The 14,475-nt window shown below is 34.8% G+C and overlaps 2 pseudogenes; both read left to right on the top strand.

Annotated features, from left to right (window-relative positions):
- The first annotated feature begins 5,742 nt into the window (after positions 1-5,742).
- On the top strand, positions 5,743-7,680 carry LOC126409328 (NAD(P)H-quinone oxidoreductase subunit H, chloroplastic-like; annotated as a pseudogene).
- A 4,720-nt stretch (positions 7,681-12,400) lies between these two features.
- Positions 12,401-13,863, top strand: LOC126409329 (NAD(P)H-quinone oxidoreductase chain 4, chloroplastic-like; annotated as a pseudogene).
- The last annotated feature ends 612 nt before the right edge of the window (positions 13,864-14,475 follow it).

The raw sequence follows: 14,475 nt of genomic DNA, 5'->3' as shown, positions 1-14,475 counted from the left end.
CTGGAACAATAAGAAATCCCTTTTTGATTATAGATCTACTCACGGGAATTTCATTCCTAACCTTAGCATTCAATATGTATTCCTGAATAATCTAATTTTTCAATTATTCAACCATTTTATTTTACCAAGTTCAACATTAACCAGATTAGTCGACATTTCCATGTTTCGATACAACAATAAGATTTTATTTGTAACAAGTAGTTTTTTTGGCTGGTTAATTGGTCACATGTTATTGATGAAATGTATTGGCTTAGTATTATCTTGGCCATGGGAAAAAATGAGATCTAATGCACTTTTTAGATCTAATAATTATCTTATGTCAAAATGGAGAAATTCTGTATCTCAAATCTTTAGTATTCTCTTATTTATCATCTGTATATGCTATCTAGGAAGAATGCCATCACCCATTATAACTAAAAAACTGAAAGAAAGTTCAAAAGGGGAAGAAAAGAATAAAACTGAAGAAGAAGGAAATGTAGAAATAGAAACAGTTTCGAAAACAAATAAGATAGAACAGGAAGAAGATAGATCCGTGGAAGAAGACCTTTCCATTTCTTTGGAAGAGGAAGAAAGGTGGAATCTTTACAAGAAGATATATGAAACAGAGGAGATCTGGTTGAATGGAAAGGAAGAAGATGAATTCGACCTGAAAGAGAAAGAAAAGAATGAACTTTTATGGATTGAAAAATCCCTTCTGTCTCTTCTTTTCGATTATCAACGATGGAATCGACCTCTGCGGTATATAGAAAATGATCGATTTTCAAATGCTGTAAGAAATGAAATGTCTCAATATTTTTTTAATACATGCGAAAGTGATGGAAAGCAAAGAATATCTTTCACATATCCACCTAGTTTGTCTACTTTTTTTGAAATGATACAAAAAAAGATGTCTTTTCGCACAGCGGAAAAACTACCTGCGGAGGCCCTCTCTAATGAATGGGTTTCGACCACTAAAAAACAAAGAGATAACTTAAGGAACGAATTCATAAATCGAATTGAAGCTATAGACAAAGGATCTCTTATCCTCGATGTGGTCGAAAAAAGAGCCAGATTGTGCAATGATGAAGAGGAACAAGAATGCTTACCTAAGTTTTATGATCCTCTTTTGAACGGACCTTATCGTGGAACAATAAAAAAAGGGTATTTATATTCAATTAGGAATGATTCAACTACCTCCACACGGGGTCTACCAAAATGGCTTGGATAAATAAGATTCATGGTATCCTTTTTCCAAGGATTATCGAGAGTTTGAACGAGAATTGGAACACGAAATATATAAACTTGACGTAAAATCATTATCTACAGGCATTGAGGATTCATCAGTCTCAATTGGTGAATTTACAGAAGAAGCTGAAGAAGCTGAGAAATCAAGAACTCGTTTCAAACAATTTGCTTTTGGGGGAGAAGAAAAAGTATTCGATATGGTTAGAGCTGATCCGAATGATCAAAAAATGAGTAATCTTCAAATTGAAGAAATTAAGAAAAAGGTTCCTCGATGGTTATACAAACTGACTTCTGATTTGGATTTGAAGAAGAGGAGGAGGAGGAGGAGGAAGAAGATGATCAGGAAGAATCCACAGAGGATCACGGGATTCGTTCAAGAAAAGCCAAACGTGTAGTAATTTATACTGACACTGATACCGATGAGGATACTAATATCATTAATACCAATGATAATATCATCAATACTACCACTGATAATATCATTAATACCAATGATAATATCAATAATACTACTGATAATATCAGTAATACCACCGATAGTAATCAAGAAAAAAATAGTGATGATCAAGTCGAAAAAGGTGATCAAAGAGGAAAAGGAAATGGTGATCAAGCCAAAAAGAAAAAGGGTGATCAAGCCAAAAATGGTGATCAAAGAGGAAAAGGAAATGGTGATCAAGCAGAAGAACATGAAATGGCCTTGATACGTTACTCGCAACAATCAGATTTTCGTCGTGATATAATCAAAGGGTCGATGCGGGCTCAAAGACGTAAAACAGTCACTTGGGAAATGTTTCAAACAGATGTACACTCCCCCCTTTTTTTGACAGAATAGACAAAACACCTTTGTTTTCTTTTGATATCTCAAGGATGATGAACCTCATTTTTAGGAATTGGATGGAGGAAAAAAGCCCAAAAATACAAACATCTGATTATGTGGGTGAAGGGGCAAAAGAGAAAGAGAAAATGGAGAAAGAACACGAAGAGGAGTATAAAAGAAAAGAGGATAAAAGACAGGAGGAGGAACGGATAGCAATAGCAGAAACTTGGGATAATATTATATTTGCTCAAGCAATAAGGAGTTCCATATTAGTAACCCACTCGATTCTTCGAAAATACATCATATTACCTTCATTGATAATAGTTAAAAATATTGGTCGTATGTTATTATTTCAATTCCCTGAGTGGTATGAAGATTTGACCGAATGGAGTAGGGAAATGCATGTCAAATGCACATATAATGGTGTTCAATTATCGGAAACAGAATTTCCAAAAGATTGGTTAACAGACGGTATTCAGATAAAAATCCTATTTCCTTTCTCTCTGAAACCTTGGCATAGAAAAAAGCTACGATCCCATCATAAGGATCTAAGAAAAAAACAAAAAAATTTCTGTTTTTTTAACGATCTGGGGATGGAAACAGAAGTCCCCTTTGGCTCTCCCCGAAAAAAACCTTTCTTTTTTGAACCCATTAATAAAACACTCGAAAAAAAATTAGAAAAGTCAAAAAGACAGGTTTTTTCTTTCTAAGAATATAAAAGACAACATAAAAGGTTTTCTAAAGATTCTCAACGAAAAATAAGATGGATTATCAAAATAGTTCTATTTATAAAAAGAAAAGTGAAGAAACTCTTTTTCTTAGTGACGCGAGTCTATGACCCAAGTCAAAATGAAGAACCAAGTCAAAATGAGAAAGATTCCAAAAAAATCATCCATGAATCACCCATTATAATTGTATCCGGAGATTGGACAAATGATTCACTGATAGAAAGAAAAATTAATGATCTGGCTGATAAGACAACCAAAATCTGGGATCAAGTAGAAAAGATTAGAAAAGACAAGAAAAAAAACCTCTAACTCCAGATATTGAGGATATAGATATTAGTACTAACAAGGAAATTTTAGTAATAAAAGAACCGAATCACGGAAACATATTTTTCAAATATCTAAAAAAAGAAGAAGTGCCCCATTAATCTCTAAATGGAACTCTTTTATGAAATCTTTCATTGAAAGAATATACATGGGTATCCTTCTATGTATCACTAACATTTACAGGATCAATGCACAATTTTTTCTTGACTCAACAAAAAATACTTTAAATGGATACACTTACAATGACGAAATAAAGGAAAAGGATACTAATGAAACGAATCCAAATATAATTCCCTTCATTTCGACTGTAAAATCTCTTTCTACTTATACTACTAATATAAGTAGTGATAGTAATTCACCGATTTACTGCGACTTATCTTCTTTGTCTCAAGCCTATGTGTTTTACAAATTATTGCAAACCAAGTTAGTAACAAATATAAGTCAGAATCCATATTTCATTACTACAGAACATATCCTTTTATTAAGGATAGAATAAAAGACTATTTCCATGACTATTTCCATACACGAGGAATATTTGATTCAGAATCAAAACACAAGAAACTGCGGAATTCTGGAATGAGTGAATGGAAAAACTGGTTAAAGAGCCATTATCAATACAATTTCTCCCATGACAAATGGTCTAGATTAGCACCTCTAAAATGGAGAAAGAAAGTCAATCAGCATTTTACGATTAAAAATAACGACTCACCAAAATTGGGTTCATATGAAGAAAAAGACCAATTAATTCATTCCGGTAAAAAGGATTATTATAAATATAAATTGGACTTATTGAAGAGTCCGAGTTGCGAAAAAAAAATTAAAAAACACTACAGATATGATCTTTTATCATATAAATATCTTAATTATGAAGATGTGAAAGACTCCAATATTTATGGATCACCATTACAAGTAAACAGGCACGGAGAGATTTCTAATTACAATACACATAAATACAAATCGTTTTATGCTACAACTATAAATGATAGCCTAGAAGATAAATATACAATTGATAGGGATCCAAATCTAGATAGAAAATATTTGGAATTGAGAATCACCAATTTTTACCCTAGAAACAATATTGAAACTAGGACTAGTACGGGTATCAGAACTTTCATTAATAAAAAAAAGAAAACTACTAAGACTGGGACCAATAAGAAAGATATTCTTTATCTTTATATCAGAATTCATCAAGAAATCCAAACAAAGCAAAAAGAGTTATTTTTTGATTGGATGGGAATGAATGAACAAATGTTAGATCATACTATATCGAATCTGCGCCCTTGGTTCTTACCAGAATTTGTGCCGCTTTACGATCGATATAAGACTAATCCGTGGATCATACCAATCAAATTGCTTCTATTTGATTTTCATGGAAACAAAACAAGCGATCTTTATATAGATCCAAAGGTGGAATCTAATCAAAAAGAAAGATTTAATCCAAAACCAAAAGTAGAATCTAATCAAAAGGGATATCTTGAATTAGAGAATGGGAACCGGGACGAGAAAGAACGACAGCACCAAGGAAATCTTATATCTGATATAAGAAACCAAAAAAAAGATGTTGGAGCAAATTCCGCGGGTTCAGATATTAAGAAACGCAGAAAGAAAAAGAAATTCAAGAGCAAGAAGGAAGCGGAACTAGACTTATTTTTGAAAAAATATTTTCTTTTCAACTCCGATGGGGTGATTCTTTCAATCAAAGAATGACCAATAATATCAAGGTATATTGTCTACTGCTTAGACTTATGAATCCGAATGAAATTGCTATATCCTCTATTCAAAGAGGAGAAATGGGTCTAGATGTAATGCTGATTAATAAGGATTTGTCTCTTCCAGAATTGATAAAAAGGGGAATATTTATTGTTGAACCGGTTCGTTTGTCTATCAAATGGGATGGAATTTCGATTATGTATCAAACCATAGCTATTTCATTGACCCATAAGGTTCAGTACCAAACTAATCGAGGATACCAGGTAAAAAAACATATTGATAAGAATGACTTGAATGGCTCGATTGCACGACACGGAGGAGTGCGTGTGAATGGGGACAATAATAATTATGATTTGCTTGTTCCTGAACATATTTTATCTCCTAGCCATCGTAGAGAATGAGAATTATAAGCCGTTTCAATTACCGAAATAGGAACCTTGTGAATAAGAATCCAGTATTTTGCAATAGAGCTAAGACTAATGCGCAGGGGTTTGAGAAATTTGTAAATAGGGATAAGCATTTGATACAGATACAAATAACTCTCTAAAATGGAAAGTGTTTCTTTGGCCCACTCATCGATTAGAAGATTTAGCCTGTATGAATCGTTATTGGTTTGATACCAATAATGGGAGTCGTTTCAGTATGTCAAGGATCCATATGTATAAGCAATTTGGAATTCGCTGATGTTACAATCAATTTCCCTCTTTATCACGCGCCTGGTATATGAGAACATGCAAATAAATACATACCTTATGTTAGACTCTGATACACAAGATTCAGTCAGTTAGACTCTGATACACAAGATTCAGTCAGTTAGACTCTGATACACAAGATTCAGTCACATATCAATTGGACCTAGGAATGAATCGACAGAATCTTTTTAGGTCCCTTTCCCTTTCATTCTGTTTCGTGAGCCCAGGAATATACCATCCCTTGTATCTGAATAAATTTATTGTTATTATTTATTCATATTCATTTTGATTTGTTTGATAGAAAAAAGAGTAATATATGAATCAATCCAGATTATTGTGTACACCAGAACAAAATAAATGGTATTATTATTCTTGATTGGGAAGATTTATATCCGTGGGAACAAAAAGAAAAAAAGAGAAGAATTTATTTGTATGGTAAAGAATTCGCCCATATCCGTTATTCCACAAGAAGAAAAAAGGGGTTCTGTTGAATTCCAAGTATTTAATTTTACCAATAAGATAGAGAGACTTACTTCACATTTGAAACTGCACAGAAGAGACTATTTATCTCAGAGGGGTCTGCGGAAAATTCTGGGGAAACGCCAACGACTGCTGGTTTATTTATCAAAGAAAAATCGAGTGCGTTATAGGGAATTAATTGGTCAATTGGGTATTCGAGAACCAAAAACTGGTTAGTTTGGAAATTCGTTTGAGTTATTCGGTTCATTAGATCTTGAATTTGGATGAACCTCGTTTCATTTTCAGGAATTCATGGAATAATGAATTGGGATCGGAGAAATGGAATAATGAATTGGAATCGGAGAATAAAAACATATGACTGTACCAGACGCAAGAAAAGACCTCCTCGTGGTCAATATGGGTCCTCACCACCCGTCAATGCATGGTGTTCTTCGACTCATTGTTACTCTAGATGGCGAAGATGTTATCGACTGTGAACCCATATTGGGTTATTTACACAGAGGAATGGAAAAAATTGCGGAAAACCGAACAATTATACAATATCTACCTTATGTAACACGTTGGATTATTTAGCTACTATGTTCACGGAGGCAATAACCGTTAATGCACCTGAGGAATTGGGAAATATTCAAGTACCTAAAAGAGCCAGCTATATTAGGGTAATTATGCTGGAGTTGAGTCGTATAGCTTCGCATTTGTTATGGCTTGGACCTTTTATGGCCGATATCGGTGCGCAGACTCCTTTCTTCTATATTTTCAGAGAGAGGGAATTGTTATATGATCTATTCGAAGCTGCCACAGGTATGCGAATGATGCATAATTATTTCCGTATCGGGGGGGTAGCTGCTGATTTACCTCATGGCTGGATAGATAAATGTTTAGATTTCTGCGATTATTTTTTAACGGGAGTTGTTGAATATCAAAAGCTTATTACGCGCAATCCCATCTTTTTGGAACGAGTTGAAGGGGTAGGTTTTATTGGGGGAGAGGAAGCCATAAATTGGGGTTTATCAGGACCAATGCTACGAGCTTCCGGAATCCAATGGGACCTTCGTAAAGTCGATCGGTATGAGTGTTATGATGAATTCGATTGGGAAGTCCAATGGCAAAAAGAAGGAGACTCATTAGCTCGTTATTTAGTAAGAATTGGCGAAATGACGGAATCCATCAAAATTATTCAACAGGCTCTGGAAGGAATTCCGGGGGGACCTTATGAAAATTTAGAATTCCGACGCTTTGCTGGAACAAAAGATTCAGAATGAACGACTTTGAATATCGATTCATTAGTAAAAAGCCTTCTCCCAGTTTTGAATTGTCAAAACAAGAACTTTATGTGAGAGTAGAAGCCCCAAAGGGAGAATTAGGTATTTTTCTGATAGGAGATAATAGTGTTTTTCCTTGGAGATGGAAAATACGTCCACCCGGTTTCATCAATTTGCAAATTCTTCCTCAGCTAGTTAAAAGAATGAAATTGGCTGATATTATGACAATACTAGGTAGTATAGATATCATTATGGGAGAAGTTGATCGTTGAAATGATAATTGAAGAAGCACAAGCTATCAATTCTTTTTTCAGATCGGAATCCTCAAAAGAGGCCTATGGGCTCATATGGTTACTTGTACCTATTGTTACTCTTGTATTGGGAATCACAATAGGGGTATTAGTAATTGTGTGGCTAGAAAGAAAAATATCTGCAGGGATACAACGACGAATGGTCCTGAGTATGCCGGCCCCCTGGGCATTCTTCAAGCTCTAGCGGATGGGTCAAACTACTTTTCAAAGAAGATCTTCTTCCATCTAGAGGAGATATTCGTTATTTAGTGTCGGCCCATCCGTAGCGGTCGTATCAATTCTACTGAGTTATTCAGTAATTCCCTTTGGCCATCACCTTGTACTAACCGATCTCAGTATAGGTGTTTCTCTATGGATCGCTATTTCAAGTATTGCCCCTATCGGACTTCTTATGTCCGGATATGGATCAAATAATAAATATTCCTTTTCAGTGGTTTACGAGCTGCTGCTCAATCTATAAGTTATGAAATACCGTTAACTCCATGTGTGTTATCAATATCTCTACGTGTGATTCGTTGGAATACGCACTCCTACCTCTTTCTTTGCTTTTTCTAGGAAAGAAGTTGGTTGATTGAATATATAGATAGAACTCTTTTTATTCATCACTGGGATCTATGAACTAAACCAGATAGTTATATGAGTGAAACAAAACTGCTTATGAATTCGCAGTAAGAAGATCGAGTCTCATTACCTACGTACGAGAGTAAAGTGGAGCTAAACATAAGCAGCGGAAGCTGTTTACCCCAAGTATCGATTAGCCATCAGGACTTGAAGCGGGCGCAAAAGATCAACTGTATGGAATTTTTACTCTTGTATTTATTACCATACCGAGGATCCACCAAAACTGAGTGGACGGTTAGGAACACCAAGGTACACAAAAGATTAGTAATGGAGATAATGTAACGTATCCAAACGGATATTTTGACATTACATAAAAGGAGTCATAATGAGGGCTTGAAGTTGGTAGAAATGATCAAAAAGTACTTCCCCGTGATCCCGATCCAGAGTATAGCTCCTATCCACTGATTTAAAAATAACTATCAGGAACGAAGTAATCCTTTATTTATATAGTATAGTCCTTCTGAGAAAGAAGAGAAGAACAGGAAGGAAAAATGGATTGACTATTTATTGTATCTTATGGAAAGATCGAGTTAAGTTATTACTGAACAAGAAACTCAGCAAAAAGAATAAAGGATGAGATGGATTCAGAAGTGTACTTTTTATTTGTTATTATCTTATCGCGGACAGAATCCCACTGGTCTAGTTCACTTATGAGCATTTTGATTCATCTTTCTTTTTTCCTATGGTATGCCGATGTAATACCGAAGCATACCTTAGATTTATTCGTGACCATTGAGGAGCCGTATGAAGCTGAGGTCTCATGTACGGTTCTGGAATAGAGATGGGAACAGTGATGTTATCATCGACTATGATTATCTAACAGTTCAAGTACGGTTGATATAGTTGAGGCGCAGTCAAAATATGGTTTTTGGGGGTGGAATCTTTGGCGTCAACCTATAGGGTTCATAGTTTTTATAATTTCTTCACTAGCAGAATGCGAGAGATTGCCCTTTGATTTACCGGAAGCCGAGGAGGAATTAGTAGCAGGTTATCAAACTGAATATTCAGGTATCAAATTTGGTTTATTTATGTTGCTTCTTACCTCAATTTACTAGTTTCTTCATTATTCGTAACAGTTCTGTACTTGGGAGGGTGGAATCTTCCTATTCCATATATACCAATTACTGAACTTTTCGAAATAAATAAAACTAGTGAAGTCTTTGGAACAACAATTAGTCTCCTCATTACATTAGCTAAAGCTTATTTGTTCCTGTTCATTCCTATCTCAACAAGATGGACTTTACCTAGGCTGAGAATGGATCAACTATTAAATCTTGGGTGGAAATCTCTTTTACCTATTGCTCTCGGTAATCTATTATTGACAACTTCTTCCCAACTTGTTTCGCTATAACAGAATAGGATATTCCAGATTCTTATCCTCTCTCAAGCAAGAGAAAGAAACATCAAATTATTCATGGATATTCACGATATATGTTTCCTATGGTGACTGGGTTCATGAATTATGGTCAACAGACAGTACGAGCTGCAAGATACATTGGTCAAAGTTTCATGATTACCTTATCTCACGCAAATCGTTTACCTGTAACTATTCAATATCCTTATGAAAAATCGATCACATCAGAGCGTTTCCGTGGGCGAATCCACTTTGAATTTGATAAATGCATTGCTTGTGAAGTATGTGTTCGCGTATGTCCGATAGATCTACCTGTTGTTGATTGGCGATTAGAAACAGATATTAGAAAGAAACGATTGCTTAATTATAGTATTGATTTCGGAATCTGTATATTTTGTGGTAATTGCGTGGAGTATTGCCCCACAAACTGTTTATCAATGACTGAAGAATATGAACTTTCCACCTACGATCGTCACGAATTAAATTATAATCAAATTGCTTTGGGTCGGTTACCAATGTCTGTAATTGGAGATTACACAGTTCGAACAATTATGAACTCAACTCCAATAAAAATATCTATGGAGAAACCCCTTGATTCAAGAACGATTACCAATTAAATTAAAAATAAGACTAAGTTTGATCAAAAGTAGGTAAGTTTCTTTCATGTCAGACAAAGAATAACTAGATTTGTGAGGATTATAACTACTTTTTGAATATATAAATATATATAGCCATTATAGCCATAGCCCTTATTTGTTTAATTAAAAATATGAAATTACGAACTCTGTTTCGACTAAAGACAAAAGCAAGATTGGCCCGTTCAATGATTAACTCAATCTACATAAACCCACACCACGCTGGGGTAAGAACTATTAGATATAAAAAAGGGTAACCCACTTTTTCCCGACCAGTAAGATCATGAGATATTTTGACTTATTTATCGCTTATTTAACACATAATGGATTTACCTGCGCCAATACATGATATTCTTTTAGTATCTCTGGGATCAGGTCTTATAGTAGGAGGTCTAGGAGTGGTATTACTTACCAATCCAATTTATTCTGCCTTTTCCTTGGGATTGGTTCTTGTTTGTATATCTTTATTTATATTCCCATCGAACTCTTATTTTGTAGCTGCTGCGCAGCTACTTATTACGTGGGAGCCATAAATGTCTTAATCTTATTGCTGTGATGTTTATGAATGGTTCAGAATATTACAATTCTTTTCATTTTTGGACTGTCGGAGATGGATTCACTTCGCTAGTTTGTACAAGTATTTTTTTTCACTAATTGCTACTATCCCAAACACGTCATGGTACGGGATTATTTGGACTACAAGATCAAACCAGATCATAGAACAGGACCTGACAAGTAATGTTCAACAGATTGGGATTCATTTATCAACAGATTTTTATCTTCCATTTGAACTGATTTCTATAATCCTTTTAGTTTCCTTAGTGGGCGCAATTGCTATGGCTCGCCGGGAATAGATACTTAGAATTGGAAATAACAAACCAACCAAATAAAATAAAGCAACCTCCGTGTAATTGTTATCGCATCTATCTGTCCACCCTAAATTGGAATATTGTTCATGAGACATATTCAAAGTTTTTGTTAGTTCGACGACCCATTTCAGTGTCTTTTTGGTACTGTATTTCTTATATATATTATATGGATTGATAATTGAATTAGATTCAGTAGAATCTTCTCATTTAATTAATCGAATCAGTTGAATTGTTGTTTATATTGAAATGAATCGAGATTGACGAGGAGTTGGTCAATGATGCTCGAGCATGTACTTGTTTTGAGTGCCTATTTATTTTCTATTGGTATCTATGGATTGATCACAAGTCGAAACATGGTTAGAGCACTTATGTGTCTTGAACTTATACTGAATGCTGTTAATATGAATCTCATAACATTTTCTGATTTATTTGATAGTCGCCAATTAAAGGGAGACGTTTTCTCGATCTTTGTTATCGCTATTGCAGCCGCCGAAGCAGCTATTGGACCAGCTATTGTTTCTTCGATCTATCGTAACAGAAAATCAACTCGTATCAATCAATCAAATTTATTGAATAAATAAAAATAGTCGGTAGTCGGAACCTTTACTCAAATAAAATATATAAAGACATATACGTTATGTCACTCTGTAGAAGTAAATAGACACTCGACTCACGTTATGGATCAATGGATCATAAGCATGGATTAGGAATAAGAGTACAATAAATTTTATACGTTTTCTTTCTTTATTATATATAACTATAATTCATTTATAGATTAGCAAAACGTGTATTGACTGATATGACCATGTTTGATGAAAGATAAGAGATCAAAGTATCTTGGGCCTATCTCATGAACAGATCAGAAATAGATTTCTAACAAAACTTATGGTCTAATCACCGATTCGTCTGGTGCCAAATATTTAATCATTTACTAAAGCTACCAGACCGAAAATTATGACGTTCCAAAAAAAATTAATAGATCTAATGTCACACTCAGTAAAGATTTATGATACATGTATAGGGTGTACCCAATGCGTACGAGCGTGTCCTACAGATGTCCTGGAAATGATACCCTGGGACGGATGTAAAGCTAAGCAAATTGCTTCCGCACCAAGAACGGAGGACTGTGTAGGTTGTAAGAGATGTGAATCTGCTTGTCCAACGGATTTCTTAAGTATACGGGTTTATTTATGGCATGAGACAACCCGTAGCATGGGTCTAGCTTATTAATACGTTACAAAAAACTCCCCTTGAATCCATTTGATTCCTCTTTACCGACAAAAACCCGTACTCGATAAATAAAAAAATCCGAGCGCGGGTTTTTCTGGTCAAATCAAAGTGTATTTTGTCTTTACTATGAGTGATTTTATTGGTTAACAATCATTGTTGTTTTGCCCATATCCGCGGGTTCCTTAATTGCTCTTTTCCCTCATAGAGGAAATAAGGTAGTTCGATGGTATACTATCTGTATCTGCTTATTTGAACTCCTTCTAACGACCTACGTATTCTGTTATCATTTTAAATTGGACGATCCATTAATCCAATTGGAAGAAGACTTTAACTGGATAAATATTTTTGATTTCACTGGAGACTCGGAATCGACGGACTTTCTATAGGACCCATTTTATTGACAGGATTTATCACTACTTTAGCTACTTCAGCGGCTTGGCCAGTTACCCGAAATTCGCGATTGTTCCATTTCCTGATGTTAGCAATGTACAGTGGTCAAATAGGATCATTTCTTCTCGAGACCTCTTACTTTTTTCATCATGTGGGAATTAGAATTAATTCCTGTTTACCTACTTTTATCCATGTGGGAGGAAAGAAACGTCTGTACTCAGCTACAAAGTTCATTTGTACACTGCAGGAGTTCCATTTTTCTCTTAATGGAGTTCTAGGTATGGGTTTATATGGTTCCAATGAACCAACATTAAATTTGAAACATTAGCTAATCAATCGTATCCCGTGGCATTGGAAATAATATTTATTTGGGTTCCTTATTGCTTATGCTGTCAAATCACCGATCATACCTTTACATACATGGTTGCCAGATACCCATGGAGAGGCGCATTACAGTACATGTATGCTTCTAGCTGGAATCTTATTAAAAATGGGAGCATACGGGTTGGTTCGGGTCAATATGGAATTATTACCCCACGCCCATTCCATATTTCTCCTTGGTTGATGATAGTAGGGACTATTCAAATAATCTATGCAGCTTTAACTTCTCTTGGTCAACGCAATTTAAAAAAGAGAATAGCCTATTCTCCGTATCTCATATGGGTTTCATAATAATAGGAATTAGTTCTATAACCGATGCGGGACTCAATGGAGCTATTTTACAAATCATCTCTCATGATTATTGGTGCTGCACTTTTTTCCTGGCAGGAACAAGTTATGATAGAATACGTCTTCGTTATCTTAACGAAATGGGGGAATAGCTATACTAATGCCAAGAATCTTACGATTTCAGTAGCTTCTAATGGCTTCTCTCGCATTACCAGGAATGAGTGGTTTTGTTGCAGAATTTGTGATATTTTTGGGAATAATTACTAGCCCAAAATACCTTGTAATGTCAAAAATACTAATATTTTGTAATGGCAATTGGAATGATATTAACTCCTATTTATTCATTATCTATGTCACGCCAGATGTTCTATGGATACAGGTTATTCAATGTTCCCAAGTCTCACTTTGTGGATTCTGGACCACGAGAAATCTTTATTTTGATGTGTATCCTTTTACCTATAATAGGTATTGGTATTTATCCAGATTTCGTTCTTCACTATCAGTTGACAAGGTAGAAACTATTCTATCTAATTACTTTCATGGGTAGCTTTCATGGATGGATTTTTTTATGGTATGGGCAGCACAGAAGATCCATCCAATAATCCTGCACTGCTGTTTACAAACAAATCAATCGTTGGCTAGACCAATCAAAGGAAAAGAAGATTTTCCTTCTATCAAGTCAAAAATGCAATTAAATGAAGGAAATTGTAATCAGAAATATCTGTAGTTTATTATTAACTACAGATATTTCTGATTACATATATATCTTTCACCTTATACATATAATGTATAAATGAGATAATAATATTATGGTTATAATATTATGGTATATGAAGGGTATATGAGAATGAAAGGGTATGTGTACAATCTTTCTATGTATTCTGCAGTTTTTTTCTTCAATTAGATGTTTAATGTGAATGAACCATAACTATGTAGCCCTCTTCCTAATAGATTGACCCCAAAATAGCAGATCCAAATTATAAGAATCCATAGAAGCCACAATTGCTGAATTTGCACCTTGCAAACTTTATTTGTTCTAGTATGTAAATAAATCGCGAATACGGTCCAAGTAATAAATGCCCAGGTTTCTTTGGGGTCCCAATTCCAATAAGATCCCCATGCCTCATTAGCCCATACTGCTCCTGAAAGAATACCTATA

This window comes from Nymphaea colorata, unplaced genomic scaffold (genome assembly GCF_008831285.2).
Source record: "Nymphaea colorata isolate Beijing-Zhang1983 unplaced genomic scaffold, ASM883128v2 scaffold0094, whole genome shotgun sequence".
NCBI lineage: Eukaryota > Viridiplantae > Streptophyta > Magnoliopsida > Nymphaeales > Nymphaeaceae > Nymphaea > Nymphaea colorata.
Note: the sequence above shows the minus strand (reverse complement) of the source record. Positions and strands in the feature narration are given on the sequence as shown.